General features: G+C 46.7%; 1 long non-coding RNA gene across 1 annotated transcript; it reads right to left on the reverse strand.

Moving 5' to 3' along the window:
* Nucleotides 1–2,370: 2,370 nt before the first annotated feature.
* Nucleotides 2,371–3,096, reverse strand: LOC136463029 (uncharacterized). The gene is made up of 2 exons (XR_010760881.1): nt 2,964–3,096; nt 2,371–2,873 (listed from the first exon to the last, which is right to left on the reverse strand). It is a non-coding gene; the product is annotated as an uncharacterized lncRNA (long non-coding RNA).
* Between the last annotated feature and the right edge of the window lie 20,081 nt (nt 3,097–23,177).

Genomic DNA, 23,177 nt, shown 5'->3' on the forward strand with positions numbered 1-23,177 from the left:
GCAAATTAAATCTGAGCATTTGCCCATGTCTATGATGTTTTGTGCAGTTCTTGAGCATATGTCCAGTCCTCGCATTCTTAATCCTTATGTTCTTTACAACATTTAGTGTTGTTCATGTGTTGGTAGTAATTGTGTCCTTCCAAATGTCTTGCTTTGTATAGATGGATTTGCAAGAGAAGAGGCGCTTGCTTTTTCAGGCTATGCAACTTCCTTAGAGACACCATATTTTTTTGTGTAGAAGAGCAAGTTGCAATGTTTCTTCATATTGTCAGCCATAACCAACACTTTAGAGTATGGTGGTAGGAACTACCCAACCAACCCAGCCAAGAGAGTTGTTTAATTTGAGGCACTCTAGTTTGAGAGTAACCGTTGAAAGGGCTTTTGGTGCTTTGAAGAGTCATTTTCGCATGATTGACAGCAAACTCTTCCATCCCTTCAAGACACAAGTGAAGTTAGTACTTGCTGGCTGTGTATTGCATAATTGGATTATTGGTCATGGGGTTGATGAGGTAGTTCCTGCTGAGTTCTCTTGGGTGCCAAATAATACACAAGTGGATGACAATGCTACTTGGGCCTTACTAGGGATGAATGGGCTAATCACATGTAGGCTAATAGGGGTGCCTCTCACATCTAGGAATTTTGTGTCTATGCTGAACTTTTCTGTTTATTAACTTATTTTGTATCTTCTGGAGACATATGGAATGATGGTTATTATTTCTGTACTTGTGATGCGAGGCTTTGGACAAATACAATGATGATTATTTTTTCCTAACATACTACACTTCAGCTGAGACTATGGACAAATGCATTGATGATTATTTTTTCCCTATGATACTACACTTAATCTGAGACTATGGACATATGCAATGATGATTATTTTATTCCCTAAGATACTATACATGATATGAGACTATGGACATATGCAATGATGATTATTTTTTCCTAACATACTACACTTGAGATGAGACGAGGCATGTGCAATGATGTTTTCTGTTTTCCTTTTTGAAATGAGGCATGAGGCTTGTGCAATTATCTTTGTTATCTCTGTTTTTCACATGAGGCATGGAGCATTTGCAATGATGATTATTTTTTGATGTTACACTATATCTAAGTGGGGTATGACACTGAAATTAGGATATGGCTGAGGAAATTATCTCTGTTCTTATGAAATGAAATACTTAGAAATCATGCCTTTTATTTTTTAGAATTAATTTTTCCATGAAATGAAAAACTTAGAAAATAGTTAGAAAATTGTAGAAAATCCGTACTAGTTGAACTTGCGGACCGTGTTCATCTCGGCTAGCATGTTCTCTGCCAAGCGGTAACGGATGTCAAGGAGGAGCTTTGATTCTACGAGGGAGAGCGGCAACGGTCGTGGAAGACCTTGTTCCCTTCCTCGTAGAATCGGAGCTCTTCCTTGGCCAAGTACGGTGCCGTCCGGTGAAGAAATGCTCGCCGAGATAATCACGTAAGCAAGGTCAACTAGTACAGATGGTTATTTATTGAAACATGTTTTTGAGCTATAATTTATATGGAGACAAGTTTGGTGCTTTTGGTGATAATCAGGTAAGAAGCTTGTTATGTTAAAGCTCCTATTTGATCAGTTTAAGTTCTGTCAAAAAATTGATTTGAGTGCTATATATCTTTGCAGTTCAGATACACGCTCCTTTGCTATGCTGCATGTGAGGCTACTCATCTGAATCCTACATGCCTACACCTTTATTTTGCAGTGCATGCCACATTACTTTAACATTCTTTGATTCTTTTTTCATGTATGTTCAACTTCATCTGCGTATATATCTATGAAAGCCGAGAAAACATTACTGTTGGCAGTTCCAAGGAGCTTATCATTTATTTAACACTTAGTCAACTTATTCTGGTGATTCTAGTTCTTAGTAGTTAGTCCATCAGATGGTTTTTATTGTTCTTAGGCATGTCTTAGACTTTTGATTATCTTCCAAGTGAATTACATTCCATGGTTGTGTATTGTCATTGAGTTTCAGTACAATCGTAGAAGAAGATAAGTCATGATGGAGTTGTGCATGAAAAATATATGTTCTGGTCGAATTTGAATTGTAAATTTAATTTTTTTTGCGGAAAAATGATTTGTAGGGGCGGTTGGTACTGTAGCCGCCCCTACAAATCGATTTGTAAGGGCGGCTGGTGTTCTCAGACCGCCCCTATAAATCGATTTGTAGGGGATGCTACAGTACCAACCGTCCCTACAAATCGATTTATAGGGGCGGTCTGGGAACCGCCCCTACAAATGCATGATTTGTAGCCACCCTTTCATAGGGGCGACTGGCAAAACCGGCCCTACAGAGGTTACGAGCCGCCTCTAAAAACCTTTTTCTACGCAGTGAGAGTATATAGATAAATAGATATAGATAGATATAGATGTAGAAACTTCAGTTTAGGCGTGATACGTGTTCGTGGCAGAGTCTAGGGGGGCGCATACATGTTCTCTCGTCTTGTCATCAATATAGTCACAGGCTAAGACATCCATCACCGATAACTGAGACGTGGGGGTCGATGGCGAGGCCGCCCCCAGCTAGCTACTCTGGATCAGAGGAACCTGCTTGGTCCCGACACGAGCGCAGATGGCGGTACCTCCGGCGGCAGCGTTGTGGCTGGCCGACGACGACCGGTGGTGCCACAGACTCTCAAGCAAGCATCCAGTTCCAAGAAGCAAGGCCTAGTGGCCTGCGATGGACAGCAGTAACAGGGGCTGCCCTCGCATACACTCCTCTCGCACCTGCCCGCCACCACGTCCATCGTCCTGCTGCTGCTGCTCCCAATCATCGTCGTGCCGCCGTTTGGCTGCCACCGCCGGTGACCAGCTGTTGCTGGTGTGTCCTCGTCACCACGTTCGCCTGCACCGGAAGGGTTTCCTATAATCAGAGGTGAGAAGATCGAAAGACTGAGGATATAAATGTACGTGTCTGCACTGACTGCACCCGTACAGTTTGCAGAGAACGCGAGGCATGCCAAGAGTGTGGCCAGCAGAATCGGCTTCAACTTGCTGGCATTCATCTCGACGACGACGATTCTACAAACTCTCTCGTCCGATATGGCGATATATCGATGAACAGTTGAGCACATATGAAATAGGCTATGGCCTTGAGCAATTTATACATGGATCAGCAAGATAGATATAACTACAAGCAAACACAAGTCAGTTAGTGTCCAGCTGGTGGTTGCAGCGCTATCTCCATGAATGGTGTGGGATGGTCACGCAATGCGTGCTTGCATGCCCGTGCCTGGAAACACAATTGGTGCCTCATCTGATTTTCCGCCTATACAAATTTATTCCTCGAGGACTCTGATGACTCTACATAGTGCTATCATATATAAGTTAGTATTAGCCTCTAAGAGCATCTCCAAGAGTTCCCTAAATATTCCTCCTAAAAAGTCTATGTTTACCAACTCCTAAAAAGATTTTAGGAGAAAAAAAAAGAAGTTCATCTCCAATAGTTCCTAATATTTGACTTCTAAAAAATCAAATGTTGCCCATTTGATGAGAGATAATCGATGATCCTTACACTGGGTTGCTAGCTACTACTACTTGCTTGCCCCCAGCCGCTGCCAGCCAATCTTAATCAAGACAAAGAAGAATCGATCTGCAACTGCTGGAGTATATATGTATACAGTACTTATATACAGAAGAAGAATTACTCGTATTGCTCCTACTGTATGTATAAGTGTATATGTATGTGCTCCTATATAATGTAGTGTCTTAGCTCAGCTCAGCTCCTTCCTTCCACTCCACGGCTGGGGAGCCACACCACACGCTCACTCCAGTCTCCAAGCTCACCACCCGTCATTGCTAGCTTCTCTAGCTGAGACGCATGCACATACCGAGCGCAACCCATGCCACGCCCAGTTTAAAGTAAAGCAGCCGCCGCCTAGCTCATCATCAGCGCCAATTAAGGATCGAGGAACACAACCACCGTATTACATACCGTCATCATCCTGCGTCGGCGGCTGCGAGATCCAAGCCAGCGGCATCAACTACCGCATCACCGTCTCCAGCCGACCACACCCTCCTCTCAAGGTCTGGAGCAGGTCAGACGACGACGTCCATGTCCAAGACCACCAGGACCACCACAGCGTCTGCCATGTGCTCAGGGACGTCTCCTGCAGCGCGCGCCCCGGCGAGCTGCTCGCCATCGCTGGCCCCAGCGGCGCCGGCAAGTCCACCCAGCTCGAGATCCTCGCTAGCCGCCTCTCCCCGTCCCCGCAGCACGACCTCCTCCTCCTCGACGGTGCCGCCGCCCAAAGCACCGACCTCCGCCGCGTCTCCGGCTACGTCACCCAACAGGACGTACTCTTCCCGCTGCTCACCGTGCGCGAGACGCTGCTCTTCAGCGCGCGCCTGCCAGCAACAGCAACGCCGCCTCCAACAAGCGCCCCTCGGGGAACCGCGCCACTGTCAGGAAGTACCGTGAGAAGAAGAAGGCCCACACCGCGTCGCTGGAGGAGGAGGTGGTCCACCGCCAGGCGCTCAACCAGCAGCTCATGAAGAAGCTCTAGAGCCACGCCGCGCTCGAGGCCAAGGTGGCCAGGCTTCGCTGCCTGCTCGTCGACATCAGGGGTAGGATCGAGGGGGAGATTGGCGCGTTTCCCTATCAGAGGCCGGCGGGAAGAAGGACTCCATGGGAACGGCGTCTCCGCGCGTGGCTTTGTCCGCGTAAAGTTATGCGGAAGGAGAGGAATTTCTCAAGTCCTAAAAGATTAGGAGTAAATATTCTAAGTTGTTGGAGATGGGTTTTTTTCTATCTTCCTAAAAAATATGGATTAGGAGAATGTTTAGAGAACTCTTGGAGATGCTCTAAGCGCGGTATCAAGAAGCAACGAAATTAATACTGATACCCTCTGGTTCGCTAAAATGTAAGGTAGCTCTATTAGAAAGGATATGTATGCATTATTAGCCCATAGGATCACTGGCTCAGGTGAGTCGACCACTCACCAGTCTTGCCGACCACGGTCAAGCACGACAGACGTTGTCCGGCCACACACTATGGTCAGAGATAGAAGAAGAGAGGGAGAACAGAGCATACACACACAGTACAAGCACCAGCGTTGGCGGGAGCCCTGTATAGGAGATGGCAAATATGAACTCTCTTTACTGAGTTGCAGTGGCAAACTATATATACAACTCTATCCATCTAGTTCTAGTATAGCTGCCATGCTGCTACAGCGACTAGATAACACAGCAGGACTGACTTTTGTGCATGTCCCTGCTATGACTACAGTATCACAACAGGGAGCCTTTTCGACGCCGTCTTTCCTTGCTGTGTGTTCACACAAGGAAGCAGTAGATTATCTAACAATGCTTCCCCTAATCCTACTGCTATCCCTTATACCCCCTTCATGCCGATCATCTCCTTCAGCTCCGTGAGTCGAAGACCTCCGAGTGGCTTGGTGAGGACGTCCACGAGTTGCCGATCAGTTTTGATGAACTCGATGGCGATCTGCCCTTCATCGACACATCCCTGAGGAAGTGGAACTTCACGTCGATGTGCTTGCTCCGGTCGTGGAGAACCGGATTCTTCGCAAGGGCAATGGCGGGCTGGTTGTCCACCATTAGGGCTGGTGGGTGAGCTTCTGTACCGATCAGCTCGCCCAGCAGCCGGCGCAGCCACACAACTTGGCACGCCGCTATGTATTCTGTCTCGCACGTAGACAGCGCCACCACCTTCTGTTTTAGTGAAAGCCATGAAATTGGAGCTGACCCGAGAAAGACGAGCACGCCAGAGGTGCTCCGTCGTCCGTCGATGTCTCCCGCCATGTCTGCATCACTGAACACACTAAGCTGCAGCCTACTCCCGCCAGTCTTGGGGAATATGATCCCCTGATCCATCGTCCCCTTGACGTAGCGCAGTAGCCGCTTCACCGCAGCCTAGTGATCCTCTCTAGGATCCTCCATGAAGTGACTGACGTAGCCCACGGCGAACGCAATGTTCGGCCTCGTGTGGACTAGGTAACGTAGACCACCGATGATGCTCCGGTAGAGTGTTGCATCCACCTTCGCCGCGGTGCTAGCCATCGTCAGCTTTAGCCACTCCTCCATCGGAGTCACGCATGGCTTGCACTCAGCCATGCCGCTCTGCTTCAGCAGCTTCGAGGCATACGCGCTCTGATCGAGCGTGAGTTCCTCTTTCCCCTATCTCACCTTGATGCCAAGGTAGTAGGAGAGTGCACCGAGATTGCTCATTTAGAAATGAGCCACCATCTCGCACTTGAAGCTATTGATTTCCTCTACACGCGTGCCGGTGACGATCAAGTCATCCACACACACGTCGACGACAAGCTCCTCCTTCCCCCGTCGCCGCGTATAGAGCGTGTGCTCGGTTGTGCACCGCTGGAACCCAAGCTCACCCAGCGTGGCATCAAACTTGGCGTTCCACGCTCATGGGGCCTGCTGCAGCCTGTCCCTGTGCTCCGCTCCCTTGACGGTGAAACCTGGAGGTTACCTGACGAAGACCGTCTCCGCCAGCTCGCCGTTGAGGAAGGCCAATTTAATGTCCAAGTGATGGATGCGCCAGTCCTTTGCTGCTGCCAAGGCTAGTAGCAAACGGACAGACTCCATGCACGCTACTGACGCAAAGACTTCCTCAAAGTCGATGCCCTCGCGCTGAACAAAGCCTCGGGAAATGAGACGCGCCTTGTGCTTGACAATGGCGTCGAGCTCGTCCCACTTGACTTTGTACACCCACTTTAGGCTGATCGGACGATATCCTGGAGGTGGATCTACGAGCTCCCATGTCTCATTTTCCTCGATCGCCTTCATCTCCTCCAGCATCGCCCGTCGCCAGTTTCCATCACACTCGCCCAGCGCGAACATGGGTGATTCCTCTGCACTGACGAGCAGCAGCTCTTGGTCATTGAGCAGCCGACCAGCCAGGCCTAAGGGCCCTGTGTCGCCAATGATGGCATCCAGCCTGCGGAACTGCACCTCCTCACCTTCATGGAAGGCATCCACAAACTCAGTGATGTCACTTGGAGGTGAGGCAAACTCGATCGGCGTTGATGGAGTTCCCTGTTCCGCCGGAGTGCTCGGCACAGCACCTAGAATGCTCGACACCCCGGATGCAGTGCTCGGCACTACTCCTGGACTGTTCGTCATAACTCCTGCAGTGCTCGGCACCACTGTAGGAGTGTTGAGCCTCAGACTTTGAGTGGTCGGCACCACTACAAGACCTTTTGGCTCTACTACGGGAGTGCTCAGCACCCATCCTGGAGTGGTCGCCACCACTATAGAACCTCCCGGCACCACTCCTAGCGTGCTCGGCATCCCTCCAGGAGTGCTCGGCACTCCTCCCTGAGTGCTCGTCATCCCTCTCGAAGTGCTCGGCACCGCCCCAGGAGTGCTCGGCTCTATTGCTGGAGTGCTCGGTGCCCCTCCCAAAGTGCTCAGCACCTCTTCCCCAGTGTCTCCACCACCATGGATGACCAGGTGCTCGACGACGAAGGTGCTAGTGAAGCAACCAACTTCCCCCATGCTCGGACTGTTCCAATCCCAAGCCGCCTTCTCGTCAAACACGACGTCACACAAGACAAGTACCTTGTCTTCGCGTGGGTCATAGAGCCGATACGCCTTGGTACCCTCTGCGTAGCCTAGGAACACCATCGGTGTGCTCCTATCCTCTAGCTTGGTGAGGATTGGCTTTGTCTTCCTGACGTGGCTGATGCAGCCGAATGTTCGAAGGAAGGACACGCTCGGCTTGCGCCCATACCAAGCTTCAAATGACATCTTGACCTTTAGGGCCTTGGTGGGAGCGCGGTTCAGGATGAACACCGCCGTGGTCACCGCCTCACCCCAGAACCTTGTCGGCATGCCTTTGGCCTTCATCATGGATCGAGCCATGCCGACCACCATCTGGTTCCATCACCCCACCGCGCCATTCTGTTGTGGCGAGTATGGCACGGTGTGGTGTCGCGCCACACCCTGATCTGCGCAGTACGCAGCATACTCCACCGAAGTGAATTCGCCGCCGCGATCAGTCCTCAGCACATGGAGCTTCTTGCCGCTCTCGGCCTCCGCACTCATCTTGAACTTCTTGATCGCCACCGCCGCTTCGTCCTTGTTCGTCAGGAGTTGCAGCCACATGTAGCGACTACAATCATCCACAGGCAGGAGGAAGTACCATCGACCACCATTTGTGGCTAGCGTGATAGGCCCGTAGAGGTCGCTGTGGATGAGATCAAGAGTGTCCTCCACGTGATATTTGGCCGCCTTTGGGAATAGTAGCCTCCTCTGCTTCCCGGCCAGGCAGCTGTCACATAGCTCGCCTCCGTGCTCAATGTGGGGTAGCCTTCAGACCATCTTCTCTAGCTGACCAAGCGTGTCAAAGCTGAGATGTCCAAACCGGGCATGCGACAGCCACAGCTCCTCTGTGTGTCTTGCCACCAGGCACACTGGCTGCTCTACCTTCAGGTCGAGCAGGTACAACCAGTTCAGGGACCTCTTCACCTTGTCAAGAAGTTGATGTTCCCGGTCCTTGATCCTTAGGACTCCGTCCTTGATCAGTACCTCGCTACTGTGCTCATCCAGCTGACCAATGCTGATGATGCTTGAATGCAGCTACGGGATGTAATATACATCCGTTAGCGCATGGTGCTCCCTGTTCTGGCACCTGAAGATGATGGTGTCGCGCCCTCGGATAGCCACCCTTGAGCAGTCACCAAACTTCACCGTACCGGTAACATCATCATCGAGCTCGGAGAAGGATGCCTTGGAGCCTGTCATGTGGCTGCTGGCACTAGAGTCCAGATACCACCGCTGCTCCTGCTCGGCGCCCACATGTCCGAGGTGGACTTGGGCACACGGTTCATCGAGGTTGATAGCCTTTAGGGCCTTTCTAGGTCCTTCCACCATCATCACCTCTCCCTTCTCCTCGGCCTCGACGTTGTGCAGTGCACAGAACGTTGCCATCAGGATAGTGGCCTCATCATCACCATCAGCTTGCGCCAGATGAGCTTCAGCCTTCTTCTCCTGCTTGCGATTTGGGCACTCCCGTGCCCAATGGCCCATCTTCCCACAGCGCCGGCAGGCGTTGGGGTCGACCTGCTTCTTCTTCCCCGAAGAAGCCTTGCTGTGGCGCTTGCCATCGCCACTGCGGCTGGAGGAGGCTACCCCGGAGTTCCTCCGAGCAGCCTACTCCTCTGTCAACAGTAGTTTGCCGCTGTCCTTCGTTGCTATCGCCTGCTTCAGGCGCTCGTCCACCACCCGCAGATGGCCTGTCACATCCTCAATGGTGAGGGTGGACAAGTCCAGCATCGTCTCTACGGAGAGAGCGATCTGGATGTACTTTGTCAGCACAGAGTGGAGGTACTTGGAGACCGTCTCCTCTTCGTCGATGGTGATGTCGTGACTCTTTAGCTTGCTGATGAGCGTCTGCAGACGGAGGGAGAAATCCTCCATCGTTTCACCATCCTTGAACTTGAGGTTGGCGTACTCCTGCTTCAGAAGCTGGGCTGTCGCCTTCTTTGCGTGGTCGGAACCGACGCGCATCATTGCAATAGCCTCCCACGTCTCCTTAGTAGAGCTCTTCGTCCCCAACGGCTCCCTATACTCCGCCGATACAGTAGCGAGGATAGCCTCCAAAGCTGACATGCCATCTTTCTCATTGTGGGTGCCCTTGTCAACAATATTCCAGAGCCGTCGGGCTCTGAGATTGACCTTCATGGTCACCGACCACTCTCCATAGTTGGTGCGAGTCAGCGTCGGCCAACTGGTGCCGCTGATCTCCCACACCGTATGAACAACGACCTCCTGTCATGGCTGGGCAGCCACAGCAGTGCCACTGCTGTCGCCCATTTCAGAACCGTCCATCATCGCCAGCGGTTAGTCTGGCGACGGTGCTTGTACGGCTCTGATACCACTTGTTAGCCCACACGATCACTGGCTCAGGTGAGTCGACCACTCACCAGCCTTGCCGAATATGGCCGAGCACGACAGACATTGTCCGACCACACACTATGGTCAGAGGTAGAAGAAGAGAGGGAGAACAGAGCATACACACACAGTACAAGCACCAGCGTTGGTCGGAGCCCTGTATAGGAGATAGTAAATCTGAACTCTCTTTACTGAGTTACAGTGGCAAACTATATATACAACTCTATCCATCTAGTCCTAGTACAGCTGCCATACTACTACAGTGACTAGATAACACAGCAGGACTAACTTCTGTGCCTGTCCCTGCTATGGCTACAGTGCGGCAGGTGAGCCGTTCGGCACCTGCCCCTGCAGTGGCTATAGTACCACAGCAGAGAGCCTTTTCGACGTCGCCTTCCCTTACTATATGTTCACGCAAGTAAACAGTACATTATCTAACATGCATTAGCGCTACTCCAGTTTACTTTCATGATGGTGATTTCCTCACGAGCACACGAAAGAGGCACGCAAGCCACACCTGGCGAGCGATCCTTGATGGTCGCGCGCGAGGTATTAGATCAGGGTCTCATCAAGAGAATTGGCGATGGAACCTTGACAAACATATAGAGTGATGGATGGATTCCACGCCACTTTGGGGCAAGACCACTTACTCCAAGTCTCCAACTGAGATGGGCATGATGTGACGACGGTCTCTGATCTGCTATCGGCGAGCGGCCAGTGGAATAAGGACGTTATCCGGCGAAACTTTATTCCGGTGGATGCAGCGGTATGAAGATGTGTGGGCTTAGGAGCATGAGAAACATGGAATTTACTCCGTTAGGTCGGCCTACAGAATACTCGACACAGCGAGAATCAGAGGAAACGACGTGAATGTGGCGAGTGCTTCAGGTGATGATGCCTGGAAGAAGATCTGGAAGCTGAAAGTTCCTCCAAAAGTAAGGGTCTTCTAGGGCGAGTTATTCATGACTTCCTTGTTCCTTCCTACCAGCTCGACAGATCCTACACCGCAGACATGTGGAGCTGATTGTGAACTGTGAAGTATGTGGAGCTGATGAGGAATCAATTAGACACATGTTGATTGAGTGTACGTTTGCTCGGCTCTTCTGGGAGCAAATCAAAGAACTTACAGGAGTAAAAATCCTGGACCTACGTCCTGATACATGGGCAAGGGACCTGCTGTGGGGGAGTGTCTCCTCCGAGAGGAATCAAGAAAAATGGTCATTGTTTTTTTTATAAAGAGGTTTTACCCTCGACTTTTTAGAAAGCCACAAAACGGTACATAGTCTGGGGATACCAAATTACAATGAAAGCAAAGAAAGAGTTTCTCCAACTTCTACTCATACTAGATAGACTAAATCTCAACCACATCCGTCATGAGCAGAGGATTAGGCTTGAAGTTCTTAAGCCAGCTAAGCATCTCGTCCTTCACTTGCAGAATGCGTGCTTGATCCTTCTCCTTAAGCTTGATGACGCTCCAGTTCTGTAGTAGGGAGAGAGCATTGTATATAACATCAGTTGGTAGCTTGGGGAACTTTTTGTCAATAGCCATTCTATTCCTGGTAATCCACTAAACCCAAGTGAATCCTGCAAAGATAAAAAGTATCAATCTAGCTGGGAAGGCACCCTTGCCCCTCTGCCAGGAACTACAAAAATCATCCAAGGAATTGGGATATGAATCCAGACTGAAGATTTCCTTGAAAATACACCAAACCAGTTTTGCTAAATGACATCTAAAGAAAATATGATCAATAGTTTCTGCACAGTCACAAACACAACAGGAAAACCCCCCTTTCCAACCTTTCTTTTTCAAGTTCACTGCCACTTGCACTTTATTGTTAGCCATTTGACAAAGGAACAACTTGATTTTCAATGGCACCTTACTCCTCCAGATGTAACCGGCAACCCTGCTGGTAGTACCTCTATCAGTCAGAAACCTGTAAAGTGACTTAGTTGAGAATTGGTTCTTCCTATCTAGAGCCCACAGAACACAGTCAGCCTTATTATCAGTCAAAGCACACTCCTGGAGCAGATCAAGCAAACCTAGCCAACTGTTATAACTTTGAGTAGTCAGGCTTCTTCTAAAGTCCATATTCCAGTCACCCTCCTGACAGCAATCAGCCACAGAGCAAAAAGGATCCCTAACCAGCTTATATAGATCTTCATGAAGGACTTTTAAAGGTACATTATGAATCCAGCAGTCCTCCCAAAATTTGCACAGTTTACCATTGCCAATCTTAAAGACAGCCCCCCATTTGAATAAGTGTTTGACTTTATGGAGTCCTTTCCATAATTGTGATCCCCCAGCCGCTTTAGAATAAAAAAGCTGTTGTCACAGCTTTTATGATTTTGAACCATAGCTCATCAGGTTGCAGAAAGATCTTCGAAATCCATTTGACTATTAAACATCCATTCATTGTTTTTGTATTGATAACACCCAGACCCCCTTGGTCTTTAGGTCTATTCACCATTTCCCATTTAGCCATGTGGTATTTGAACTTACTGTCAGCCCCTTGCCAAAGAAACTTTGCCCTAATTGTGTCCATATTCTTATGAACCCCATCTTTAAGAAGGTAAAAGCCCATACAGTAGAGGGATACTGCTTAAGCATGAGTTAGTTAAAATTTGCCTACCTCGAAAAATGATCATTATTGAGATGTATTTGTTATGGATGCAGGGAAACAAACAAAGACATGGAGCGCAAGGTGAAGGACCAGAACAGGCGACCAGAGGGGGGGTGAATGGGAGCCGATAAAAGTTTCTTCAATAAGAAACTCGGCCTATGTCCAACGCCCCTCTCAATCAATCTTCAAGATTACTGACCCCAACTAGTGGTGTAATAATCTCAAGCAATTCTCTGATTCAGAGCAACGGAAAACACAACTAGTCATCGTATATACTCATGTCCAGATCACTCACACGTAGCGACAACCGACAAGCAATCAGCAGAATAATAAAACAAGTAAATAGGCAAACGTATGGATTTAACCGGAAGCCAAGATGTTGAGAATGGAGCAGCTGTTGCCAATGGCTTGACCCTGACAGCAGCTTGCTGGTGGCCGGCAAATAGCAGGTGCTGAACTCCCGTCCTGGCGTGCTCGACCAGCAGCAGCAGGGAACGGCAACAACACCCAGCGGACGGCGGAAATTGGACTCCACGACGGCGCGCGGGAGGTCCCTGGCGACGGCGGAACTGAGACCCCCAGGTGACAATCTGGAACAGTGCAGAACGCAGAACCAAGAGCAAACACAACTACCCTGGCGGCGGACGGTAGGAAAAGTAGATGCAAACAAAAAGGAACAATTCACCAAGATGAATGATTAACTCCAGTAATTGTTCTACAAAAATGCATCTAGCCTCCGCCCGATCGTTCTCCCTCTCTTGATAGGAGAGATCAATAAAAATCTCTCTAGACTTGAAGACCTAGGCTAGATCGAGAGAGAAGGTGTGTTCCCTGGAACCCTAGGCACGGGTACTGTTCCCATAAACAGTAAATCGCGCCAAAAATCCCAAAAGCCCAACAGCCTCTCAACCCTAGGTGCCACATATTTATATCTCCAAAAGGTGGCCCACCTAAATTACAAGACTGTCATTACGCGACGTAAACGACACGTAATGGCATGATAATCATATCCAATCAATCACGTCCTCCATGGCAAATTCCGCGATGTTCGTGATCCCTCGATCTCCGCGATGTGATCCTCGCGATGTCGCCGCACGACCATCCGAAATCATATCGCGATCGCCGGAAATTTCCATCTCCGGCCACGCCCGCCGCACGAGCGTCCCGGTACGTCCTTGGTTTTGTGGCTCAACCAAGAAACCGTCCACCGACGTCCTCCCGCCGTGTAGCTAGATACAGTAGACGTACACCGCACAATCTCCGTCCCGCGGTTCATCAGCATGGCATCTTATCCCCGTTCTTCACAGATCGCCACATGATTAGTCTCCACCTGTCACCTGCAACCACAGCCTGCCAAGAGACACGTCACATGCACACCGTGTTGTCAATCGCTCATCACAAGGCACTAGCCCCACGGGCATCTCACAAGGTTTGACGATCCGAGTGGCCGTCAAGCGGGCGGCTGATACGACTTTCGACCTACGGCAGATCAGGCAACCCCAAGCGGAACCCGTGGCGAGGAGTGCTGGGCTCCATTGGGAAAGGCCGCCCATGGGCTGGACAAAATGCAATGTTGATGGAGCCTTCTATGAGGACCAGCGGCAAGGGGCGACTGGGGCATACTGTGAAATGATGCCGGCTCCACTGATAGGGGTGGCGCTAAGTGGTATGGCCACTGCCTAGATGCACTAACCATGGAGGCTCTAGCTTGCTGTGATGGCTTGATCATGGCGCAGCAGTCAGGTGCTCAGAAAGTTTGGTTGCAAACTGATTGCCAGGAGTAAGGAGTTGATGAGGCTGTGGACAGCTGGCGAGAATCAAAGATCGAGTGTGATAACGATCTTAAGGGAGGTCCTGGAGCTGAGCATGACGTTCCAAGCTTTTAAACTTTCCTTCATTAGTAGAGCTTGTAATAGGCACGTGTGCTAGCAAAGCAGGTCATAGGTGGCTTGATACCCCGACGTGTGTTGCGGACCTGGTGACCTCAGAATGTAATTAACCCCGGTGTTATATGATGAATGAATCTCTCTTGTCGCAAAAAAAAAAAAAATCAAGTGAATAACTTTTGTTTGATAACTAAGTGAATAATTTGAATCGATAGTATGTACGTGTAAGAGACAATTAGCACTATCTCGTCTTCTTCCTTACTAGTGCACATGTACATCCATTATATCCATTATATATAAGCACATTGATCTTTTGCACAAATTTTCGTAGGTATAGATGCACTAGCATGATGCTTACATATATATGGAATTTAATCTGTTTTCGGAACTATATAGATGTAGAAAACTTCTGTTTATTAGGTGTGATACTTGTTCGTGGTACAGGCAAGGGGGGCGCATACATGTTTACTCGTCTTGTCTATACTCTATAGTCACAAGCTAAGACATGGATCACCGATTGAAACCTGGGGGTCCAGGGCGAGGCCGCCCAGATAGCTACTCTCGATCAGAGGAACCTGCTTGGTCCCGACCCGCGCGCAGATGACGGTACCTCCGGCGGCAGCGGTGCGGGACGACGACCACCTTTGCAGACTAACAAGCAAGCATCCAGTTCCAAGAAGCAAGGCTTATCGCGCAGCGTTGGGCAGCAGTAACAGGTGCTGGGGCCCGCGCATACACGCTTCTCGCACCTGGGCGCCACCACGTCCATCGTGCTGCTGCTGCTCCCAATCATCGTCGTGTCGCCGTTTGGCTGCCACCGGTGACCACCTGCAGCTGGTGTGTCCTCCTCACCACGTTCGCCGGCACCGGAAAGGGTTTCCTATAAGCAGAGGTAAGCAGACAGAAAGACTGAGGATATAAATGTACGTGTCTGCACTGCACCCATACAGTTTGCAGAGAACGCGAGGCATGCCAAGAGTATTAGCGTTACACCAGTTTTCTTAATACTATCTGTAATTTGTGTTATCTGACTCCATTCCCATTTCCAAACAAAGATCGCAATCAAGCGTTCCATCTCCGATTACAGTGTTCTCTAATTTCAATTTCCCTTTGTGGTTACGCCGTTACGTACCACTCATTGAACCAAACACTATCTCTGAAATTAGGAACCTGCGGTATCAAGAAGCAATGAAATTATAATACTCTAAAAGAACTTGACTAGTCCAACAAGGCATAGGGTAAATTGGGTCACTAAAGACTTAACATATAGCTCTATTTGATTTTATGCTAAATAAACTAAAGCAAGTAATATTAACTAGCAAAATGTCCTTCTAATAAGTTTATCATATTTTCCACGTACTTACCCAAACCCAGAGTTTTGTGACACAGAGCCAGTCATATCAACTAGACTAAGTTACTTAAAAAAAAAGTAAAACCACACAAACAAAATTCATGCTGGAACATAAAGACAGTAAATAAAAAAACTTAAGGAGGTTAAAACTTTGGAGTTGAGGCAAAATGTAGCATGGTGTCTGTTGCCAAAATGTAACTCCTAATTCATATTGGAGCTTCTCTGCTCACGATGATGGTATGACCATAAAGACTCCTCCAAAAGTGCCGCAAATCACTTAGGCTCACTACTTGCTACCCAGCTATGGGTCACCAAGATACTGTTAACTATAGAGTTTATCCTCCACCAATAAAGGTCTCCTCATCCCCGACACACCATGTTGATGCAACTCCATGCCAAGTATAAAGGGTCATTGATGTTGCCGGAGAGGCACGAACCTTGAATGTTCCAACACATCAAGATTATAAGGGCACTCAGCCCAACTCAATGTCTCAATTGCTCTATCAAATTAAGTCTTAACCACTCGCTAATATGGGCACCAAGCATAATCCTAAGCCTTGGATAAGATTACTAAGCTCTGATATGGTGGATACAAAGTTCTTCACATGCACTAGTTACCTATAGCTTCAAGGCACTTCAACACCAAAGGTACTCAAACGCATTTCAAATGGCTGGTCATGGGCACATTTATAGCTTCCCAATCTTAGCTAGCAGATATGCTTATTGACTGCATAGTGCACACGCAATCATCACCAGATGATTTGGCGGGCACAATACACTACATTAGCTAGGTCAGTCGGTGAGATATTCGACCGTTGGCACTTGAGCTACAATTGAAACCTTCATCCAAGCAACTAGCCATGCCTCTATTCAACATAGGATAATCCAGTGGCCTTCTCCTTCCTTCACCGAATTGTCCGAAGCTCCTATGCGCTAGACATTTTTCACTGCCACTTCTCTGGTCTTCTCACCAAATGATTTGGTGGACTATCTCTTTCTCTTCAGGGGGTCGTCCAATAATGGTCGATGTGTCCCAAGGTATTTCTTCTTTGACCATCATAGTAGAACCCGTGTTCACTGGATAAGTGACCCGGTGCATTTCTCTTCATCGTTCTTCTTCCATATGGGTCATGTTCTCTACTTAGTTCTATGCTTAAAGGTGTGACCCATTGTCAACTGCCTAAGGAAAAACATAGGGGGCATCAAGAATAAACATTTTGTAGTAGTGATGGTCGCGTGAGTAAACATGGGTGGTACATTAGGATGGTAGGTTTTGTTAGAGTACTACCTCTAAGTTTGAAATTAATTACGAGGCCTTGTCCTTTTGTTAGAATAAACCTTTGACTAATAGATATTGTTGCAACCTCTTACAAAGATTTTCACTGATAAACAAGTCAAAACTACTCCGCCTCAAGTACCAATATTTGTATTCCTTCTGCTCATCTTGATGATAATACTTGCATCAATAAGTCATGGGCCTTTTTTTAGGGAAGTCATGTGCCTTAAGAAACAACAATAAAATTGAATGGTAAGTATTCACTACTGGAAACCGGCACTTTGCCGAGTGCCGGAAGCTTTGCCGAGTGTATTTTTATCGGGCACTCGGCAAAGACGGTCTTTGTCGAGTGCCAAATAAAATACACTCGGCAAAAAAAACACTCGACAAAGATGGCTTTGCCAAGTGTTTTTTTCGGCACTCGGCAAAGATGTATTTTGCCGAGTGCCATTTTTCGGTACTCGGCAAAATGTGTCTTTGCCGAGTGCCTTTGTTTTGGCACTCGGCAAAGAGGCATTTTGCCGTGTGCATTTTTTTTGGCCCTCGGCAAATCATTTTTTCAAAGCAATTTTTGAGGCCCTAAATGAATTCAAATGAAAAACTTTTCAACTACAAAGTTGTATAACTTCTCAAGATTTACAAAGTTTATTTTGGTCATTTCTTCATTTGACAAAACGACAATAACGTTTTTCATAAAATCTGCATCTATCTCATATCTCTCATATTAGTTTCATGAAAGTAGAAGAGAGATATATAAGATTTGTGAATAATGTTACTACTACTATATCGGATGAATAAATGACCAAAATAAATGTAGATCTTGAGAAGTTATGAAATTTTGTAGTTGGCAACATTTTGATTTGAAATCATCTTGTCATGCAAAAACGGCGTTTAAATTTGAAAATTTTAAAATTTGAATTTTTCAAAAGACCTCGAATGGAAAAACTTCCTAAATGAAAATTGTAGATCTCCAAAAGTTATGAAACTATGTAGTTGACAACTTTTTGATTTGAAATCATCTTATCATGCAAAACTACGTTTGAATCTCTCAAATTTGAAATTCGAATTTTTCAAACGACCTCGGATGGAAAAACTTCCTAAATGAAAATTGTAGATCTCGAAAAGTTATGAAACTTTGTAGTTGACCACTTTTTAATTTGAATTCATTTAGGGCCTCAAACAAGCAATTTACTCTCGATTTAGTATAATATATGAGGATAGATAACGGAATTTAGACATAAGTGACAGTGTAGTGCAATGGTAGAGCAGCAGACACACGAGGGAGAGGTCGTGAGTTTGAATCCCGCCGGCCACATTAGCCGCGAATTTTGCTGCAAAAAATGCAGCGACTTTGATGGAGACGGACGGGCGCTGGCCGGTGGCGGCCTCTCCCGAAAAAAAATTGCTATTATTTTTATGTTTTTTCGCATTTTCATTTTGCCGAGTGTAAATCTTTGCCGAGTGCTTTTCCGGCACTCGGCAAGCCCGATAAAAAGCACTCGGCAAAGGCTTCTTTGCCGATTAATTTTTTGCCGAGTGCCCTTTGCCGAGTACGGCACTCGGCAAAGCCTTTGCCGAGTACGGCACTCGGCAAAGCCTTTGCCGAGTGTATTTCGGGCTTTGTGCCAGTTTCCAGTAGTGATTATATTGATTGCGACAGAGAATGACTATTTCGATAAAGGTCTATTTGCACACAACTATATATTTCACTCAGGAGCTCGACCTAGAAAACTCTGTGTCGCCCTATCTATAGGTTTGCATATACTATTAGAAAGGTTGGTCATTTGATATTTGCAACCATATAAATGTTTGGAATTGTATTTGTGAACTTTATGTAACGTGTGACATATATGTTGAATCATGTACGATCTTAGTTGTATGTTGGTTGAATCGAGATCCTTCGTGGTACTCGACGGACTACCGGGTTTATATGGGCTCAAGTATGATAGTGCGACCGCTTGCGGGCTGCTATTGTACTTGTACTCTTATAAATTGGATGGTTCTGCTACACGGTGCTTTGTCGGCGTGGAGGAAGGGAGCGGCGCGGGCATTCGAAAGAGGTCAAATAATTCGCCAGCGCACGCTCGGTTTATATAGTGATGGTGCATCACTGCCTGTGGCCAAGCTAAACCGACAATGATGAGGGCTCATCACTACCGGTGCTAGCCTAGAACCGGCAGTGACGAGGTGCAGTAGTGCTAGTACCACCTACCCGTTAAGTAGATTTAGTTTTGAGTTCCTTTCGAACTCGTACAACTAGCACAATGGTTAAGGCACAACACTCTTAACCCCGAGACCCGCGTTCGAACCCTGGATAGCCCAGTCGGGCCAAAAAATTTTGTTTTAATTTTTAATAACCTAACACTAGTACAGAAACGAGCTGTACTCCCGGTTCTCAACCCCCTTCAGTTCCGGTTTTAAAATCGAGAGCACGAATCCAGGACTAAAGGGTCCCTCCTTTAGTCCTGGTTTCGCGCCCGGGACTAAATGTCCACCTTTAGTCCCGGTTGGTAATACCAACCGAGACTAAAGGGACGACCCAGGTCCCTTTAGCCCCGGTTGGTATTACCAACCGGGACTAAAGGTTTTATTTTTTTTTCTTTTTTTGTTTCTATTTTCAATTGATGATTCGTTTTGGTTTTCGAATAGGTTTTCGAATACGCATTCTACGCTGCTAATAATATATGTATTCTACACGTTTATAATGTTCGAACATTTTGTACAAACTAAAGTATGAAACTAACGTATATATTACATGGATATACATATATTGTACGTAATTTTATGTACATATAATATGTATATGTATATATATATTACAAATAAAGCTTGCATTGTATATTCTATCATATCCTTGGGATAACAAATTCACTCCATCTGGTTTGGCTTTCATGTTTCGTTGACGTCATTGTAGAACTCGCCGGCGGGATTGAGGACCTGGTCATTAAGAAATCCTGCTATGGTCTCTTGAATTGCTTTCAGTTGGTCATGTCGTATGACTTTTTCCTTCAACTATAGAGTCTTTAATAAAAAGTTAAAGGAAAAGTATTAACATATATATATATATATGTGTTGGTCATGTGATTACTTATATATATGAGCAATAAAAGAAATTGTAAATATATGAATATATTTATATAACATACTTTGAGGTTCTCTTCAGGAGTTCTTTTTGAGTACGCCATGATGAACTCGCAAACATAGTATCCGCAGCAGTTGTTCCCCTGTTCTTGCCTCAGAACCCACTTTTACGAGAAAAAAGATCCGGTGAATTGAAAGCATGCATGGTGTTAATTGAATTATATATATATATATATATATATATAAATGTAGCTGGTACTTACTTTGTGTACGATTACATCCAGTGGCGCTTTGCAATGTTTCATGTGGTGTTCCTCAATGAAACTTTTTCAAACACTGCGTCCAATAAAATAAAAAATTAATTTGGCCTTTAATAATTGTTGCAGTTAAGAGATCGGGGTATATATAGTTGCTAGAGAGACCAAATTACCCTTGGATAATATCTATCATGTCTTGGGACTCTGTTTGCTCTTTTCTTAACGAGTCTAAGATGCGCAACCGACTATTGGCCATATCGATGACCATCAATATCCAGTGATTGCTGCATATGTTTTTATACACAAATATGATCGACATTAACTAGAGTCAACATATGTATATGTGAGAAATATCTTAGCTAGTAAGCAAATAATTGAACAAATGTCCATATGATCGACATTAATTATTTAACACTCACTTGAAGTTGTAGAGGAATAGTATGTCCTTGTTTTGTTGGTTCACTAAGAACCTCATGAGATTTTTCTCTGTCCAGCTTTCCATCCAGGCGGCGAGGGATCAGGGTGTTTGAATACGACATTTGGATCAACGAAACCAACATCGTTATCTTGTCTCTTTCTGAGTTCTGTCATCTCATATCTGCATATATAAAAATATAGTATGAGGATATATAATTTATATATATACATGTAGCTTTATATATATACACTTTAATAGTAGAAAACAATCACACTTATAGACAATAGCAGCTAATGAGACTTTTGTCGAGAGAGTCTAGGTGGCATAGTTGGTGTAATTCTCCAAACTCGACATATATAACATCATCGCCATGGAAGTAATGTTGGTTTCTAATTCTGACAGAAACAAAGTTCTCTCCCTGTTTACACGCCGCCATGTACCACTTGCTTAGCAGGTACATTTGCGTACCCAGTTCACCTAAGGCCTCAAGGTTGTATAGACTCTTTTCATGTTCAAATTTCTTCCAATGATCCACTTTCGGAGCATATGGTCCTTCAGCGAGCACTTGGGCAAGGTCCAAACCTGTATCCTCATAAAATCGAACCAGTTCCTCAAAATCGACGTTCGGTAAGTCTAAGTTTGAACCATATTCATTACGAATGACAAGAGGGGCGACTGATTGTTGCGATTGTTGTCCGAGTTGTGCAACACCTTTTCCTGCTCTAGTCTTTTTCTGCGCCGCCTCAAATGACTTGGTGAGAGAGCGGTCGTAGTCCGATTTTGGCTGGGTCTTTTGAGATTCTCGCTTTTTCTGGTCCACCTTCTTTCTTAGAAGATCTAGAGCTAGGTAAAAGTATGGTTTCTCCGAGTTCTCCTTCGCTTGTCGTTGCTTTCTTACATTTTCGAAGAAACTTTTCACATCTTTTTGTACTTCAGCCTTTAATTCCTTTTCACTTTTCTCGTAAGACAGTTTTCGGGGAATAACTGGATTAGAGTAGGCTTTCTTCTTTGCCGGTTGGTGGGCCAACGGCTTCGTTTGCGGGGCAGACCTCTTAGGAGCTGGAGACCTCCTTGGAGGTGTTGGAGACCTCCTTGGAGGCGTTGGAGACCTCCTCGGAGGTGGTGGCGGTGGAGACCTCCTTGGAGGCGTTGGAGACCTCCTTGGAGGTGGCGGCGGTGACGGCGTTGCATAATCATTGCCCGGAGCACTATGATGATCTAGAGATTGAATAATTAGACTTAGGTTGGTGGAGGCCCTGCTGTGTGATTACAAAAAAGAATAATTATATAAGAAATTGTTATTATTAATCATGCATGTTAATAGAAAATTTGTGAAAAAATTATTTCGTTCACTTTTATCCGCACCTATTGTCTGGCAGTTGAGGAGACAGCGGTGGACTAGAGACCCCGGGAATAATGATGTAGCGCTTGCGCCATAGTATGAATGTCTTCTCTGCTTCTCCTAGAGTCTTCTCCCCATCACCTCCTGGAATGTCAAGAGGCAGATCACTAAAACCTTTGTTAACTCCATCCACTGAGACGCTAACATATCCAGGTGGTATTATTGCCCCATGGATTCTTGGTGTCTTGGTAGGATCTGGAGGAGAAAAAACACCGAGAGCCACCATGATTGTGGCATTCTCTTTTGGAATATGTAGCTCACATGATGTAAACGGTGCAGTGATGTCATCCACGGGGAAACGTAGCATTGCGTCATCTTGATTTGGCAACTCCATGGAAGCGTAACTGCTTTTCAACTGATCAGGGGGCTAATAATGTTGATTCCTGGATGTGATGCCTACCTTTGGGCACTCATTGCTATTTGCACTTGCTTTCTGATTTCGTCATGCATTCTAGCTTGCATGTCTTTTTCGCGCTCCTGTGCTTGAAGCAACGCCTCCCGTGACTCACGAACCAATTCCTCCAACCTGCTAATCTACGCTGCATTCTTATCCTTCTTTCTCTGCCGGCTTCTGTAGGCATCTCTGTCATCAGGGAAACCATGCTCCCAAGAAATGTTTCGTCTGAAACCTCTTGTTCGGGCACTGTGTTCAGCGGTCCCGAGGGCATATGTCAGCTCATCCTTCTCTCTATTGGGCCTGAATGCACTAATAGCTTTAGCTTGTAGAGCATAAGACAATCTTTATGTTGCTCTTTCGAGTTTTGTGCCATGAACCAGCTTCCCGGTCTCTAGGTCTAGTCTTCCCCCATGAGCGAAAAACCAATTCTTCGTGCGTTTGGGCCAATTGAGTGATTCTGGTGTGATACCCTTGGCAAGAATGCCCGCTTACATTTTCTTCCACTTGGGAATGGCAGTCGCGTAGCAACCTGATCCCATGCCATGGTGGTATACCTTCTGTCGGGCATTCTCTTGGTTCCTTCTCAC

This window comes from Miscanthus floridulus, chromosome 7 (assembly GCF_019320115.1).
Source record: "Miscanthus floridulus cultivar M001 chromosome 7, ASM1932011v1, whole genome shotgun sequence".
Taxonomy (NCBI): domain Eukaryota; kingdom Viridiplantae; phylum Streptophyta; class Magnoliopsida; order Poales; family Poaceae; genus Miscanthus; species Miscanthus floridulus.